Source organism: Falco peregrinus, chromosome 10 (assembly GCF_023634155.1).
Source record: "Falco peregrinus isolate bFalPer1 chromosome 10, bFalPer1.pri, whole genome shotgun sequence".
Taxonomy (NCBI): domain Eukaryota; kingdom Metazoa; phylum Chordata; class Aves; order Falconiformes; family Falconidae; genus Falco; species Falco peregrinus.
Genome location: NC_073730.1, coordinates 16,703,374 through 16,720,294, shown reverse-complemented (window position 1 = coordinate 16,720,294; position 16,921 = coordinate 16,703,374). Strand labels below are relative to the sequence as shown.

Here is a 16,921-nt window from a genome sequence, read left to right as displayed (position 1 = left end):
AAGTGACACCATGGATTGCATTGCAGCATACACAGCTGCAGCCTTTTTCCATTCTAGTATTTCTCATGGGTAGCCTTCTGAATGGGAGATTTGGATGCGCTGTGTAACTTTCATGCGTGCCCAGCACAAACTCTATGAGGTGAGTCCAGGATAATTAGTTCTCCTTTGCAGTTTTGGTCCTTGACATCATCGGCAGGAGTGGAGCCTTAGCACACATGGTCTCCTGGGCTTCTGTTGTATGGAGTCAGGGGGGTTGGCTCAGAAAGCTGTCTTCTCTGCATCTGCCAGTTTTGCTGTCCAGTGCAAGGGAAGAGCAAGGTCATGGCTTTCTGCCAAGTGTCTTGGAAATCCCTCTAAGAGATAGAAATCTGCATGCTCCCAGCAGCTGTATGTGTGGGCATTCAGACTGAAGTCATGCCCAACTGTGCAGAGCTGATGTGCAAAGCGCATCACCAGTTACAAATTGTCCTTCATGGTGGTGTTCTTCTGACTAATCTTTTGTTAGAATCTAGAAATACTTTAATGCTGAACATCGTTTTGGATCTTCTGCTTTAGCTGCCTTTGGGAACTTTATATTCATTCCAAATGTACTTGTGAGTTAAGAATCTGGTAGTAGGGAAAAGTACTTTGCCACTTCATTTTTGCCTCTTGTGTGAGTAAGCAGGAGATTTTTGTTGCATCTTCTGTTTCAGCCCTCTGAAAGATAGCATACTAGATTTTGGAAGACAGTTTTGTCATGTTGACTCTTTGGGGAGCTAACTCAGTCAGTGGAGTTCACGTCCTATTGAACTCTATGCCACAACTACGATCAAGCTGATGGAAAAACTGCCCAGCCCTATTAGAGAGAGAACTGTTTAAAATTTATGGCTCTGGAAAAGGTGTATATATTTAGAAGATTTATTTTGTAATGTCATGTTATTCTTCCTTCAGTAATTGCTGCATACAGCTTTGCTTATTGGAAGTCATGTCATAGTTCAGAGTAAGTTACACAGTAATATAGACGGTTCTGAACTAATGCTGCAAGACCTGCTTAGTCCATGCTGTTAACAGCTGCCCTAACTTAGTTTTAAACTAAATGTATTTTAACTTCATCTGCTGAGCAAACGGAACTGTGAATTTTGCAACTGAATCCTGACACTGTGGCCCTATGAAAATATACTTGCTTCCTTATTAATAATTAATCTTAATACATTCAATGCAAACATTTTTTTTTATCGTGAAACGTTGCCCATCTGTTAAAAGAAAAACATGACTTTGACATACATTTGCATCTTTTATTTTCAGAGTTTTAACTTTATCTTAGTAAACTTTCTGAAGAACGGCCTGTGTTCATAGGGACATGACACATAGGCAGTGGGAAACTACGCTGTAAGATGAAAATCAGTGTTGATTTGGCTTGTTGTTTCTGAACTAAAAAAAAAAAAGTAGACACACACACCACTGGAAAGGTTACTACAGCTTCCTAGCACGTGATCCCCAGGTATTTTGTACCAGCAGAATTGTTAGCATGGGTTCTGGATTAATTTGTTTGGTTCTATGCGGAGTCGTAACAGTACCTCTGCCAGGGTAAGTGGTGTGTCCTGGTCGTCTTTGGCACTGAAGTAAATGGTGCACAAAGCAGAAGTGTAGTATTCCTCAACTCTTCTGGAACCACTATAACAGAAAAACTTGGATTGTAGAAAATCCCTGAAAGAGCAGTATCTTTTGAAGATGTAGTCATTCCTTTCCTTATGGTGCTTGATGCAGATTACAGAATGTAAAGCCTTGTAATGCTAAACAGTAAGACAGGCAGTCTAGAGAGACAATACTTCATTTTGGAGATTCTATTTCCCTTTGTCATATTGCTGTTGAAAGTTGTCAGACCTAACGCGGCAGATAGTATTTTTGCTGTGAAGTGTATAATTATTTTTTTTAAGGAGGAAGAATCCCAAAAGTGACTAAAAACATGAAGATCTTAAAAATCTTGCTTTATGAATGAATTATGTATTAAAAACCAAAGTCAATTGAATAACTGAGCTAAGTTATAATTTGCTTGGACCGTAACAGTGGTCCACAGACCTGCTGAAAGACCCATGCATCAAAGATCTATGTCGGTTAGGGGGGAAATAGACATGCATTTTAGTAGCTTTCATATTGATAATGTTATGTTGGAGAATGTTGTTTTTTCTGGAATATTCTACAGGGACCAGGGATAAACTACAAATTACTCAGAGGCATGAAAAATTTGGACAGGAGAGGATTACAACTGATTAATTCAGAAAGGAGGTAAATTATCTATTATGTGATAATTGATAGTGGGCAGTACACTGATGAAGTGGAGACTTTTTTGTTTTCTAATACCATAGGAATTGTTGGACTACATCTTAGTTTGTTACTTCTTGAGATATAAAAAAACTTTGACACCCAGTGGTCTCATCCAGTCTGGCAATTAACTTCTGATCGTGATGTAAGGTGTTAACAGTGAAGGCAAAAAATGTACAGTATTTTCTGAATCCTTTTTTATTTATGAAAACAAAAAATACAGGCTCTTTGGGTATTTGGGTATAAGAAAGGAAGGAAGCACATGTCACTGATAAGAAGATGATGTATAAAGTGTGTCGCTAGGCAGTGGGCTACGATGAAGCATCAGAATTTACAGACAATCTGAGCTAGTGGATTTAGCATCAGGGTGCAGGTGGCTGTTCTAACATGAAGTGTATAATTAAAATAAATACTTGGGGTAAGATGGCAAACATCAGTTAACCAGAATGTTGTATAAATAAACATGAAATAACCATGTATTCATAAAGTTTTGCATGGCATAGTACAAAGAAAGTAAAACAATCATGTCCATAAAAGTGCATGTTCTTCTTTTCCCATTCCTTTCCAAAAATTAAAGCGTGCTTTAATTGGCTGGTAGCAAACATAGTTCACCAGTATATGGGAGCTCAGTCCAGAACCTGCGAAGTGTATATGTATAATTACATGCTATTAGGTGTAAAACCAGCATCAGTGCAAAAACTGTACAGATGCTTGATTGTTTAGAGGCTTGGGGTCTCACTAAGTTTAATTTCATTTTGATGTATACCACATTTACACCCTCTATTCCACAGAAGTGTATATATCGCTATCTACTCTACCCTCTCTGTCCATCTCTCTTTACCCATCTGATCGTTTTAAGAAGACACGGAATAGATCTAACACATTTATCATAAAACTCAGTATTTCTGAGATTAGGTATTCAGTTTTTTAAAAGGTTAAAGAAGAGATGAGAATCATATGGCGCTTCATATTTGTTTCAAACCTCATCACACTCTGCTTCTTTTAGGTATACCTTAATGTCAGTGTACTTTCACAAATCAGTGTTAATAGTGTTCTTCTGTTACAGAGATGGTAAAATTGAGATTAAGGGTAGGAAAGTGATTTACTGGAGATCATCAAGTTAGTAATAGATCTGGAAATAAAAGAGTTAAGCAGGAAAAGTGTTTGGGGGTTTGTTTTGTGTTTTGGTTGGTGGTTTTTTTTTTTTAAACCTACTGTGAGCTGCATGTCTGGGAAAAGGTGCTTAAGAATTCTTAGCTTTTGAGGACTTCTAAGAACCTCATTTTGAGAGGTCCAAAACTGCACTGGAATTTTTTTCAAAACTGGGAAAGGCAAGCAGAAAAATATTGAGGTCCTTATATTTAACCTCAGAAATAAAAAATTTGGACACAGAGGAAGCAAGTCTCTTTACTCAGCTGCATTATTCCAGGTGTTTGATCTGTGTATTGGACTGAAAGGCACATAATCAAGTTACAGTGTTAGAAGGTTGTGAAACTAAACTATGATCAAATTTATGATCATTGTTTCCATAGTGACTGAGTACAGGTGAGTACATTCTGTAAAGTCAAGTATTGACAAATTATTTACCTAAGCATATTGCATTGTAGCTGTTTTAACTGTAAGACAGTATATTTTATTCAATCCTTATTGAAATTGTTGGTTTTGCATATCACTGAGATAATGAATTGATAGGAATAGATTACCAGTATATGGCAGCAAAAAAGTCCAGCAATTGCGAAAATTATGTATATGAAGCAACATTTAATTCATAAAATGTACCAGGTTTGCATATAAAGGCATCTTTTAGATATTAAATTGCCCCACTTTAGGTGCACAATAATTTATACAACAGTGTATATTTTACTAAGTATTTAAAAGGTTCAGGCTTTCAAAAGCTTACATCCTAGCTTTTTTTAACCTTATAGAGACTTACACCTGTGCTTAATTTCATGTAGCTAAGTAGCCCAAAGATTTCAATGGTGTAGATTCCCGAATTTGAGAGGTGTCACAGGAAGACCTTGTGGAACATAAAAAATAATGAGTAGAAGATGAGAAGGATTTAAAGATCAATGTAAAAATAAATTTTAATTTTTTAAAATTTTGACTAAGTTGAGAAAGAGGGGGAAATAGGAACAAATGGTAGGACTGAGCAGTACCTTTGATTTGTCAGCTGGTTAGCAGGAAACAGACTTCAAATAAATTGAGGCTCTTTAAACAAGGCCTGTCCTTTAGATGTGTACCTAAGAAACTTAGATGTTTTAGAGAGAAACAGCTGATAGCAGTTTCTTCTGGGTTTATATTGTGAACTTTTTTTTGCCTTGGCTTTATGCAGATAAGTAAGCTAAATTGAAGCCTTTTGGAGCAAATGTAAGTGCTTTAAATGGCACACACATACAATTTCTGATGCTTCATGTCTGTGAACTAATGTTGTAGTAACAACTTGGAATATGGTAATATAGAGGTGGGTACCATACTCCATTTGTTTCTTAAAAAATCATCCTGCAGCCATATCTATTTATACAAAAAGGTGAAATACAGTCTCTGATCCAGCTAAACTTTGTATGAAGAGTACTCCCGATAAGAAACTGTAGATGTTGAGCTATTCTTGGTGCTTCCTTAGCCTTCTTGTCTGACTAAAGGTTTTTCTAATCTACTGTTAAAGAAATCTGGAAACTGTTTTGCATATGATTGCCCAAGTAATTATTTTTTGCCAGACCTGTATGATATTTGCGTTGATGGCAGTCATGGTAGTAATTTTTAAATAACTAAGCATTTGAAAATAGAGTTCTTAAATATCATTTTAAGAGGGGGCAAATAGGACCATTACGTATCATTACTGTAATGTTAAAGTAGTCACAGGTCCCTGAATTTGTTGCTGCATTGTAACATCAGGGTTTTTCCAGAGTGTTGGCTGACTTCTTTCTCATTAGACAGACCAAGCCTATGTTAAAAACAGTGATCCCCAAGTACTTCATGAAGCCAACTGCTTAGCATTACAGGATCAGCATAACACAAGCAAACGCTTGCAGGGAATGTGCTGTCATTTTCCACCTGCTGAATGTTCTGAAATATGTAGTTCCTTTCCTGGACAGTTCCCTGAAGGGAACTGACTTTTTATTTTATAGAATCATTGAACTATTTAGGTTGGAAAAGACCTCTGAGGTCATCAGATCCGACCATTAGAACCTAGCACTGCCAAGTCTTGCTAAACCATGTCCCAAAGTGCCACATCTATGTGTCTTTTAAATACCTCCAGGGGGTGTGTGGGGGTGTGTATATATATATATATATATATATATATCAACCACTTCCCTGGGCAGCCTGTTCCAATGCTTGACCAGCCTTTCAGTGAAGAATTTTTCCAATATCCAATCTAAACCTTCCCAGGTGCAACTTGAGGCCATTTCCTCTTATCCTATCACCTGTTACTTAGGAGACAGACACCCACTTCACTGCAGCCTCCTCTCAGGTAGTTGTAGAGAGCAGCAATAAGGTCTCCCCTGAGCCTCCTTTTCTCCAGGCTTAACAACCCCATTTCCCTCAGACGTTCCTTGCAAGACTTGCTCTCTAGACCCTTCACCAGCTTTATTGCCCTTCCTTGGATGTTCTCCAGCACCTCAATATCTGTCTCATAGTCAGGGACCCAAAACTGAACACAGGACTCGAGGTGCAGCCTCACCAGTTCCGAGTACAGGGGGACAATCGCTGCCCTAGTCCCACTGGCCACACTATCTAATACAAGCCAGGATGCTGTTGGCCTTCTTGGCCACCTGAACACACTGCTGGCTGTCAACCTGCACACCCACACACATATGTGTGCATATATAAGGTCAGGAAACTTGCTGAGAAGGAGCATTACAGGAGCAATACTGTATGAGAAGAAACAGTGTTACTTGCATTGCAAGGGTTAAAATAATTGCACAAAGCAATAGACTTGTAAATTTTCTCTCAGCTGAATAAAAATTGTTGCTATCATGTTTATGTGCTACTGGTTGCTCACAGGGAACTGAAATATGGGAATAACGAGAAATGCAATTTTCTAGTTACTTGCTGAGAAGAATTGTATTCTGTATCATTTTACCACAACATAATTATGAGTTACAGAAATTGAGTTTCAGATGTTTGTCTAATTTTTGAGGCATTATTAATTTAATTTTTTCAGTTATTTGTATATACGGTGTACATTCTAAGGTATGTTTTCTTCAAGTACAGTGTACAGCACTGACACAGGTAACACTAAATGGCTATACTGAATTGTTACACCATTTGATGAAATGTCTCATGATAGTTTCTTTGAAGACATGTATTTTAACACGTATTTTGGGTGTGCCTTTGCGTTCCACTTTTACTTTGCCTGTAAAATTAATTGCTGACCTAAACAGAATTTTTTATATGTAAGAAAGTGTTTTATTTGTCCTTCATTAAAAGTCAAAGGTCATCTATCTTAAGAGAAGTTAATATTTTGAGGACAGTCTGAATTTACTCAAGTTTTTTCCTTTTCTGTGTCTTGTATCAGTGCAACATAATTATAAAATCTTTTCATTGCAGGGTCTTTGAAGTTATTCACCTGGCTGTTATAAATAACAGCTGGCAGCTGATGGAGTGATCTTTAACTTTCAGGGGGGAGGAAAAAATGGCATAAACAATAGTTTGTTCGTTAGGTTAAAAAAAATAAAAAGACCCAGTATATTTGTATTTTATTAAATCCATTTTAAACAGTTTCAGTACCTGATAAGGCAGCTATAAGCCTGTTGCCTCAATACATCTCCCCTGCATAGTACAGTTAAAACATAGGGAGCACCTTGCAAAAAATTTCCTTCTACAGCCTAACAGAAAAACAGAAACTGAACTCTTTTATATGGTATGTTAGAGTAGAACCAGCAAAGTACTTTGCAAATGTTCACTCAGCGTCCAAAGCCTGTGTGAGGAGAGCATGATATGACACGAGGGAACTCTGCTGTGCAGCCTGGTCCCAAGGGCATGACCCAACTCTCTAACCAGTTGTATAAAGAGTAGTGTTTGGGCTGGTACAGCTTTAGATGCGCCTTGGATTGTTTTCTGAATTGCCAGTTGCCTGTTTGACTACAAATAACTGATTGGTTAATAGTAAGAACTTTTACCAAATGGTTCGATAAACCTTTGTTATTGTAGGTATGCTTTCCTCTTACTGCTAGTTGTATCCACATGGCTGCACCATAAGTGAAATTTTGGCCCTTTTAAAAGGGAGCGGAAGTTCACTTAGGTTTGGACACAAACTATATGAAAAGTGTGTGAGGAAGGTGAACTTTAAAAGAAGAAAAATACGTTTTCTGTAAGTATATACATAAACATCTATCAAAGAGAAAAATTGTTTGACCAGATTTGTGGAAGCTGCGTAGGAAAAAATTAAGATAGTAGAAATGAGTAACAGAGTTAACTTTTGAATGAACCTTAAGTTTTGCCCTATACTGGATTATGTAGGAATTCCAGTTGTTGATTTTTACATCGGTGTTTGTAGCATTGATTGAAATGTAGTGGACAAAAATTTTAAACTATGAATAATTTAGTTTCTGTTGCCATCAGAGGATTAAAGTGTCTGTGCTGGATTCTGTGGACAAGTCAGTACACAATAATGAAAGGAAGTTAAATAATAAATAAAACATAAGTTGCACTTTAGCTACAAAATTCTTGTCTTTGTGATGAGAACAGGATCTTCAGGCTATATTTAAAACTAGACCAGAAGTAGCTTTTTTTTTTTCCTTAGTAAGAAAATTGCCTCTTTATTTCTGTCAGTTGTTATCATTCAACGCTGTGGCCTTTAGGGTGGTTTATCTTGCATTAAGAAAATAGAATATAGGAATATATTTGGGGAGATCAAAGAAAACTGCCCCTGAATACCGACTTCCCTCTTTGACTGATAGGATATGCTAACAAAGGGCCCCAAATTACAGGTTGCTTTAACTTCAGAGTTGCAAATGATACTGATCACAATTACTTTTTTTTCAACACTAGTATTGTTTAATTTAAAAGACTTAATTCCAGAGATATATTTAAATATTTCTGCATCTTGTAAGTTAGATGCTTCTAGTTCAAGATTGTCTGTCAAATATTAATGTGTTCTAATGGAAAATGTTCACTCTAGAGACAGTCTTTCACTTTTAGGGTATTGGTATTTTTTTTAAGTGTTGAGCTTTTTAAATCATGCTCAGACTAAAGTTATAAGAAACAAGTGGGGTATTTTTAACCAAAGCTGTGAGCATAACAGCTAAATTGCATAAGTTGCAGCTGTAATGTTTTCTAATTTCTGAGTGTATGTTAAAACAGCGTGATTTTGTAACCACTTAATTATACCAAAGGTTATAATTTTTTTTTAAGTTCCCTGGTGTTGCATCTTTAACTTACAGCTACTCTCACATTGGGCTTCAGATCAGCTTTCTGTCTGATACTAACTTTTGCCTGATGGATGTGTTATACTTCAAGGTCTGTGGAAATCCCTGATGTGATTTAAGATCCTTTACTAACAAAATTGCTGTCCCTAGTGTACTGTATCCAGTGATACACTGGTAAGTGAGGGACTTTACCTCAAATTATGCAAGCAGTAAATATACTGTGAAGAACGTTCAGAATTACAGAGATGCTTTGACTTGTTCTGTTAAAATGAGCACCTTTCAGCAGGGGTTCATGAAACAGATAAACGCAGCACGTGTTTCAGTTCACCCCATGAACTGAATGAAGCACTATTATTAAGTGATTGATAGGCTGGCAACACTTCAGTTATACGTACAGACAGATGGTCTATGGGCTGTAATGCACACCTATTTCAATGAGTTTTATTGCTGATCTGTAACACTTGTTGAACTGACTCAATCTAGCCATTTGTCTTAAAACAATTACTTCTGTTTAATCAGTTGTGTTGGAGACTTGATAGGAACATAAAATGGAATCTAAGACTGTATTCTATAAAACTGCTATATTAAAAGAATGGTATTTCTGACTAATCAGCATTTTTATTGCATTGCTAAGCCCATCAAATCTGTAACATAAAAGTAGTGCAAATACATTAGAAGTTTAAAAAAAAAACAAAAACCAGCAAACAAAACCAACACAGAACCACAACACCCCAGTCCTTGTGTGTTGATGCAGTAGAACACATTATAATGGCATGGTTGTCCCCATCCATTCATTTAACATGACTTTGTGTATTTCTAGAGGATTTCTAACACTAAATGAGATGAACTGTTACTGAGAGTGATCTGCAGTACCATACTGATAATTAGTTTTTATGAATCTGCTCAAAAGTGTCTTTAAATCTCTGGATGAGGTTTTGTGCTCTCCTACTTACAATGCAAGGAGTAGGAAATTTACTGTGGACAGCTGCCAAAGGAGTCTTGGGCAGCTGGTGAAATTGAAGTACCTTGTATTACTGAAACAACTTTAGGGGCTTCTGTCTTAAGTAATGACATCCTCTTTGGTACCGTCCTATAACCTGCCTTTGGTCCAAGAAGTGGTACAACATGCTCAGCTTGGCTGTCAACCGCTCTAGTGCAGAAGTGTTTGTTCTGGGCTTCCCAGGAGAGCACCTTTTCACCAGTCTTCCACAGGGTCAGTTTGAAAAACAATACTTTTCCTACCACTTGCCAGCAGACATTGCTGCATACAGCTTGTTTCGATCCATGCAGTACCATTCCAATCCTTTATACCTTGCAGAAGCAATCAGAGATTATTTCCCTCATGATTCCAACTCAAAATTGTAGGCACAGAGCTGGAAAGAAGAGTATGTTAGTAGTCTTTCTAAATCTCAAAAGCAGTTGATATTTTGTAATACTGTCCCAGATGTTCACCAAAAAACATACGAAGTATGTGGAGGGGGGAAAGCTGGAAATCTTGTGGTTTTATGGCCTTGTAACTTAATTCTTCTAAGTACCAATTCATTATTCATAAAGATGGGCTGTCCTACATTCATGACTTTGTTTTTCCCAATCTGGAATTGACTTGTTAGTAGTCTTGCAAGTGTGCATTTTGAAGGGAAATTTGACAGACTTCCAAATTAATTTCCATTATCTGTGACCCACGCAATGGTGGTATTCCCTGCTTTTGAATTAACGGCTTAGACTTCGGTAAGCTGCTCTGTTTTCAGAGCCATTTGATCACACACACAAAAAGAGCACTGGATCACTAACCAGTCCTTGCCAAATCCCAGCAACACGCTTCAGTGTAGAGTTTCCTTTAAAATATTTTTCATTTGTGGCTGAATATTGACAATGCCCTGGAAGATTGCTAGTGTAAAGGATTTTTCTATTCAGATAGGGTTCTGTTTAATACTTTATTGTAGTAGTTGACAGGTAATGATGAAAAACTCCAGAGTGTGTCTCCTGCATGCTTATGTTGCTTTATGTTTTTTAGCATTGTTTCTCCTAAACTAGTCCTTGTTAACAATGTGACATGACTTTATGTCATATCAATGGAGCAAATAAGCTTGAGCATAGTGCTAGCGGCACATTGCTGGAATGGCTGCTTGATCTCGGAGAACCTTTAATAGCTATGTTAAATCACCCCAAACTGGTGTTAGAGGCTTGTAAGCGCTCTTACTCTTTTAAGTGTACCTAGTGCATGTTACCAGACCTTCAGGTAAAGTGCTTGGTGGGATGAGAGGACTAGATTGCTCATAACCATGGTCCAATCTTTGACTGTCCACAGACAGTAAAAAATGCATTGGAATTCCTTGCAGGTAGAGACCCTTGGCAAGAGTCTATTGATGGCGCCTTGATCAGAGGCTTGTTGGCATGCTCCCTGTAGCACACATGCAGTAGTCTGTGGTTTTGGAGTCATAGAATCATTTAGGTTGGAAAAGACCTTTGAGATCATCACATCCAACTGTTAACCCAGGACTGTGCTTTTTAAACATCTCCAGGGATGGTGATTCCACCACCTCCCTGGGCAACCTGATCCAATGCTTGATCACCCTTTCAGCGAAGAAATCTTTCCTAATATTCAATCTGAACCTCCCCTGGTGTAACTTTGGGGCCATTGCAGAGAGAAATAAGGTCCCCCAAGTTCCTTTTGGGGAAGGAAAAAAAATTAAGAAGTACTGCCAGCTCTTGCTTCATTTCCATGTTCTGAAATTAGTGTTCAAGAAACTTTTGTCATCATTAGTGTAACTTTGTCACTCTGATAGAAAAATAGTTATCAATCGTGTTGGTTATAATGAACTTTGAAAATTAAGTCTTAAATGCCGAAAACAAAAGGTAGAAAGAAACTGAGAGACTTAATCATTACAACATAAAAGTTTTTTTCTTTTTATGTTAAGAGACTTACTCACAGTGCTCAAATGCCTATAACTGGCAAAAATGTTTATTTCCTATTTTCCAAAGCTTTGTATGGAAGGACAGGTGGTGCTTGCCTGTTTGGTCATTCTGCTTTATAATTCTGTTCTTGCTCAGGTTCCAAATAAGGTAAGGGACTGAAATAATTGTGTTCAGATCCATGGCTTCTGCCACAATCACTTGGTTTTACTTTTTTAAGCTTCTGCCATTAGGAAAAGTTAGGAAGACAGGCTATACTTACCTTTTTCTAGGAGGAGCTTATTATTATTTTTATTGAGAACAAGCATATAGCTTTTCTTCATAAGTATACAAGTGCTTTGCATGATACTTTGTAAATTTATGTGCACTCATTCTCAGCACTTTCTGAGTAATTTTAAGTGAGCAATTTTGTGTAACGGAAAGGAACAATCTTTTAAGTGGCTATGTTCTTAACCCTATTTTCAGACATCTGTCTCTGCCTGGCTGATATCACAGTGGTGGCTTTGAAAATTTAACTTTTTTCAAAGGGGATCACCTTAACTAAAAATCCAGAAGGGTATTCCTGAGGTCCAGTGTCTGAGGGGAGGATGGTGCTGTACAATGAGGGCTTTTTTTAGAAGGGATTATTCACACCTTTGGTAGGAAGTGCCAGTCAGTGCTTTAAACTACATAAAGATATCACTCCACCATTATATTTTCTGAATGTATTCAGCTGTCTTGATTAAGGTCTGCATAGATCTAAGAAAGAGTTGTGCACATTACCATATCAATTAATTAAATTTACTCTATATAATGTGACTGACTTCTAAAAATATTTTAATTTAGATTAAACTCCTAAGTATACTTGTGAAATGTTTTTGTAAGGCAAGTAGCTCATAGAAAGCAAGGGTCTTGAGATGAAGCACTGAAACTATGTAAATGTTTTGCGGTAGCCAGATGTCATTTAATAGCTTAATAATAATAGCTTCGTCTTCACATGAATTTCTTTTTTTTTTTTTTCTTGAACATGTAACATATGTGGAATAGCCAGCAAATACAAATTTTATCAATCAGATATGGTTTGACATTTTTAACACTTTTTAAACTTTACAAAGACCTGTTTACCATATGGTATAAGTGGGTGTGCAGGAAACGACACTGCTTCATGAAGTCTGATACATACTGTACTACTTTTCCATGAACTGAGCGTGAATGTTTCCTTTTAACGGGTGTACTGAAGGCAAGCCTTTGAAGCATGGGTGTGTAACTTAGGCAGTAACATTTATGTTTGTGTACTTCTGGAGGTGATTGTTTTAAAATCACTTAATCCTTTAGCTTGTTTTATTTTTATTTGGCGTCATTCACAAAAAGTTCATTCCACATCCATGTGGCAGCATGTGAAAGAAGTAACAGAAAAGCATTATATTTTTCTTTCTTTTTCTTTTCTATTGCATTGTTGCAGTAGCCAGTTATTGTGGTCCCAAGTATCCTATTTCCTGTTTATATTCTACATCTTTTGAAGATGCTGCAGTTTCGAGGCAGTTCCATCATCCTTAAACTGAAATCCTGTATATTGTTAAATTGAATTAGTCATGATAGTTTCCTCAGAGAGAGGGTCATGGCAGCTTTCAGTGTCTTGAAGTTATTGATTTCAAATACTGCTCTGGCTTATTTGCATACAATTATGGTTTTATTCAGTTAGCATTTCATGCAAGGATGAGAGCACTGCCCTTAATGCTCTGTTGGGCAGTATGTTGACTATACATTGGACCAGTACATAGAGCATGGAACTTAGCACTCGGTGCAAACTAGCAGCTTGTGCTTGCTCCTTTTGTAGACAGAAGCTTCTGCTTCTGTTCCAACAGCCACTTAAAAGTAGAAAAGTATTTGACAATAACTGCTTTTCAAATGACAAGTTAAAGCATTATTTAAATGCCAAAAGGACAGAGTTTTCCAAGATCAAAATGTTTGCACATACATTCGTGTTTAACATGTTGTTTCATCTAGATGCGATTTTTAACTAATTACTAGAAACTTACATATGCCTCTCTGAAGTTACTTTTTTATTTAGTCTCCGTCTTATCAGATAATTAGTAGCTTAATCAGCTTTTAAACAATGGTCAGGTAAGGGAAAAAAAATTATCCACAGTTAAAATGTCTGGTTTTTTTAACTTTGTTTCTCGGTATTTAATGCCTGGCAGTTTCTCTGGCAGTAGCAATACCTTTTTCTTTCTGAGTGTGGGCTATAACAGCCACTCTTTAAACAGAGTGTGTTAAACAGGGTCTGATAGTTAGGACATGCTTGTAATTCATGGAACTTTCTAATATCACAGACTGCAGTTCAAAAAAAATCTATATAAATAAATATATTATTATATATATACACAAATATATAAAATATGCATATATTAAAAAAATAGACTGCTTAGTATGTGAGCCTCATGGTATAAAGGTTTCCGTTTTAGAATATTACTTAAAACTGCACAGGTTTTCTGCTCTTTTTGAAAAATAACATCCTTATTAACATCCTCTTAAGCCCAAGGCAGGGTGAAGAAAATTCAGCTAAAAATGCATGTAAATCTACAAAATTGCCAAGAATGTTTTGCAATGTTACAGCCACCTCGCAGCAGAGAAAGTCATGGCTGTTTATGCCACCAGTCTTTCTTCATACATAACCTACTTAATCCTGAGAAGGGCGAATGGAAGACTAGTAATACGACATCTCCAGGTCTTTCTCCCGCTGTCCTTGTCACCAGACTAACATTCTGAAATGGTCACTCAGGCACTTCCTCTGCTCCCCTGCTGATAAAGCATCATAAGACAAAAACCAACCTGCAGATTGCCAACCCTTGGCAGGGGCACTCTTTTACTAGTTTAAACAGTAACTGCTGTACTTCTCCCCAGGAAAGAAATAACTCAGTCCTGTCTGTCATGAAGGACATTACAAACCTAACGGCTTCAGTCCAGAAATCACAAATCCAACTGTGAATACTTTTCTTTTGTGGGAGAGTTTATGTAGCAGAGTTTGTGTATACATCTGTTTCTTTCCACACTGTGGCCTTACTTTGAGCATCTCTTAAAAGTCCTTCTTGCCAGGTGTTAGTGTTTGGTTGTTGAAATACTTAGTTAAATGTGTATGTACTGAAATGGAATCCAAAAAGAAATGGGAAATCATTCAACACATTAAAAGTCTATTTATTAATCAAAATAAAAAAAATTTATTTACTCTATTTACTATGTCTTGTAAGTTCCTTTGCGTTGTCACTGTTTTTGCTTAATTAAAAACAATCCTCTTTTACATGCAGCTTTCTTCAAGCAGAGATGGTTTTAATGCCAATGACTGCAGGGATATCGATCTCAGTTGTTACTCACATAAAGGCTTTCTGAGCTGGAAAGTTTTTAAGAAGCTGTAGACTACCTTAAGTTCCTTATTAAAGAACATAATTTCACAAATACACTCTAAAATAACTCTTTCCTATATAGTGTCAATGGCATTATTTTATCTAAATACAGTATTCAAGATGAATTAGCTATTGCTGGGATATGAGCTCTTGTTAAATGATCTTGTCAGTAACATTTGGTGTTGAAGTTACTTAACATTCGGCATAAGCTTTAATACTTGTTTTTGTTCTTTTTTTGTTGTTCTTTTTTTTTTCTCCTTAATATTTGTCCTTAGGAAGTAGATCCAGCTATTACTACCTTTGCCATACTTTGCAGAGAACAGGAAAGGACTTTAGGATAAAGATAGATTTGGATAAAATTAAAGCACAAATGAAAATGGACAGCTCACCTTTTCACCTCATCTCCATACAGATATATGTATGTAGATGATCTGCTTGGTGATGGCTCCTTCCAAACTGATGAATAAGTTTTAGCAGCAGCAATATGCATGTTTGGTTGTGGATCCTTTGAAGATTATGCCTTCCCTTGCTGTTCTTGTTGATTCTGGAACTAAATGTGTGCTTTACGGTTTCCGTGATCTGAGATGACGAATAACACTCTCTTTAGGGATGCGCACCAATGCCGTCTTAATTTCCATTGTCTGTTCTTATGTATGTACTTTACTCTCCTAGCTGGCAACTACTTTCAACTTCCATTCATTGTAACTTTTAAATCAGTGGAAACTTGATGAACTCCATCTGCTTAGCAGTTCAGAAAATCAGGCCCAAATGGAAGATTTTCTTTAAAGTGTTTTTGCTAAATAGCAAATTTTGAAAGGCCAAATATTGTTTGAATTTTAAAGCTAAACTTCATGAGCTGAATTCAGAAATAGTTTCCTCCATCTCACACCTCCTGCTTGGATTCTGTTACTTTTCTTAAGGACTGTAAGACTGCAGGCACTTTAAGACTTTAAGCACTTAATTTTGTTACCAAAACAGAAGGTAGTTTCACTATAGCAAATCTTTGCTGTAGTATTAGCTTTAAAACTGAAGTTTAGCATCCCATATGAAAACTTCTCAAGATTAAGTTAGCTTTGTTTTAGTTTTGTCCAGCTTTCTTAAAGCTTATTTTTTAAATGGTTCAGGATGTAAGAAATGTAATTTAAACTGCTTTAAGGTAGACTGTCAAAACTAAGAAATGAAACTGCTCCGATTACTCACACAATTCCTCCTCAGATTCAGAATTTAATTGAGGTCACGTGCATCAAGTAAAATTAATAATAATCCATAATGCCTCTATAAGAGCCTTCTAAGCGTTTAGAGAAGTCTTGGCTTAAAGCAAAATGCATTTGCTATTTTGACATACTCTGTGTTTTGTGGCGTATGGAGCAGGGAGACAACTGCCCGAGTAAGTGACCTTCTTGAATGTCTTTATGAAGTTTGACAGTGTGTGACTTACCAGTTCAGTACAACTTCTGTCAAAGAGCCCTGTTAATAATTTGTAGTTAAAACATTCTTGGTTACTTTAGGGTAAAAAGCTCTTTTATATTTTACTTATACAAAGAACTATACAGCTTTTACAGTATGAATGTTTAGGAAGTTTTTGGTAAAGAAGAAAATAATGACTGATATATTTCCCTTTTTTATGTGTAATTATATAACACTTTGCACTTTGTTTTGAATTTTGTTTGTCTACATTATATAGCATCAATATACAACTGATTGGAGGCATACAAACTACTAGCTCATTTTTTTCTAATTAGATTTTTTTGTTTGTTTCACTACATATTAATAAAAATTTGTATTTTGGTACAGTTATTTGGTATTATATATAGTACATACAGTCTTACATACTGTAATGATACAAATGTGATGTTATAAACTGCCTTTCTTCAATCTCACAAGCTTTGCTTTTTTACATCTGACACTGCAAAGTCACTTTTCTGTATTAAATGTTTGTTTTTGGGGTGTTTTTTTTTG

At 36.5% G+C, this 16,921-nt stretch overlaps 1 protein-coding gene and 1 long non-coding RNA gene across 9 annotated transcripts in view; one reads left to right on the top strand and one right to left on the bottom strand.

The window, feature by feature from the left end:
- Positions 1-16,921, top strand: part of RPAP2 (RNA polymerase II associated protein 2) — a 51,495-nt gene that overhangs the window by 23,192 nt on the left and 11,382 nt on the right. The window contains exon 12 of one of the 8 annotated variants that reach the window (XR_008749075.1): positions 2,183-2,265. The exons of the other annotated variants lie outside the window; for them this stretch is intronic. The gene's annotated coding sequence lies outside the window, so the exon portion shown is untranslated. The remainder of the gene's footprint in view (positions 1-2,182; positions 2,266-16,921) is intronic. 8 annotated transcript variants of the gene reach the window in all.
- LOC129785279 (uncharacterized) lies at positions 1,261-16,912 on the bottom strand. The gene is made up of 2 exons (XR_008749076.1): positions 15,352-16,912; positions 1,261-1,653 (listed from the first exon to the last, which is right to left on the bottom strand). It is a non-coding gene; the product is annotated as an uncharacterized LOC129785279 (long non-coding RNA).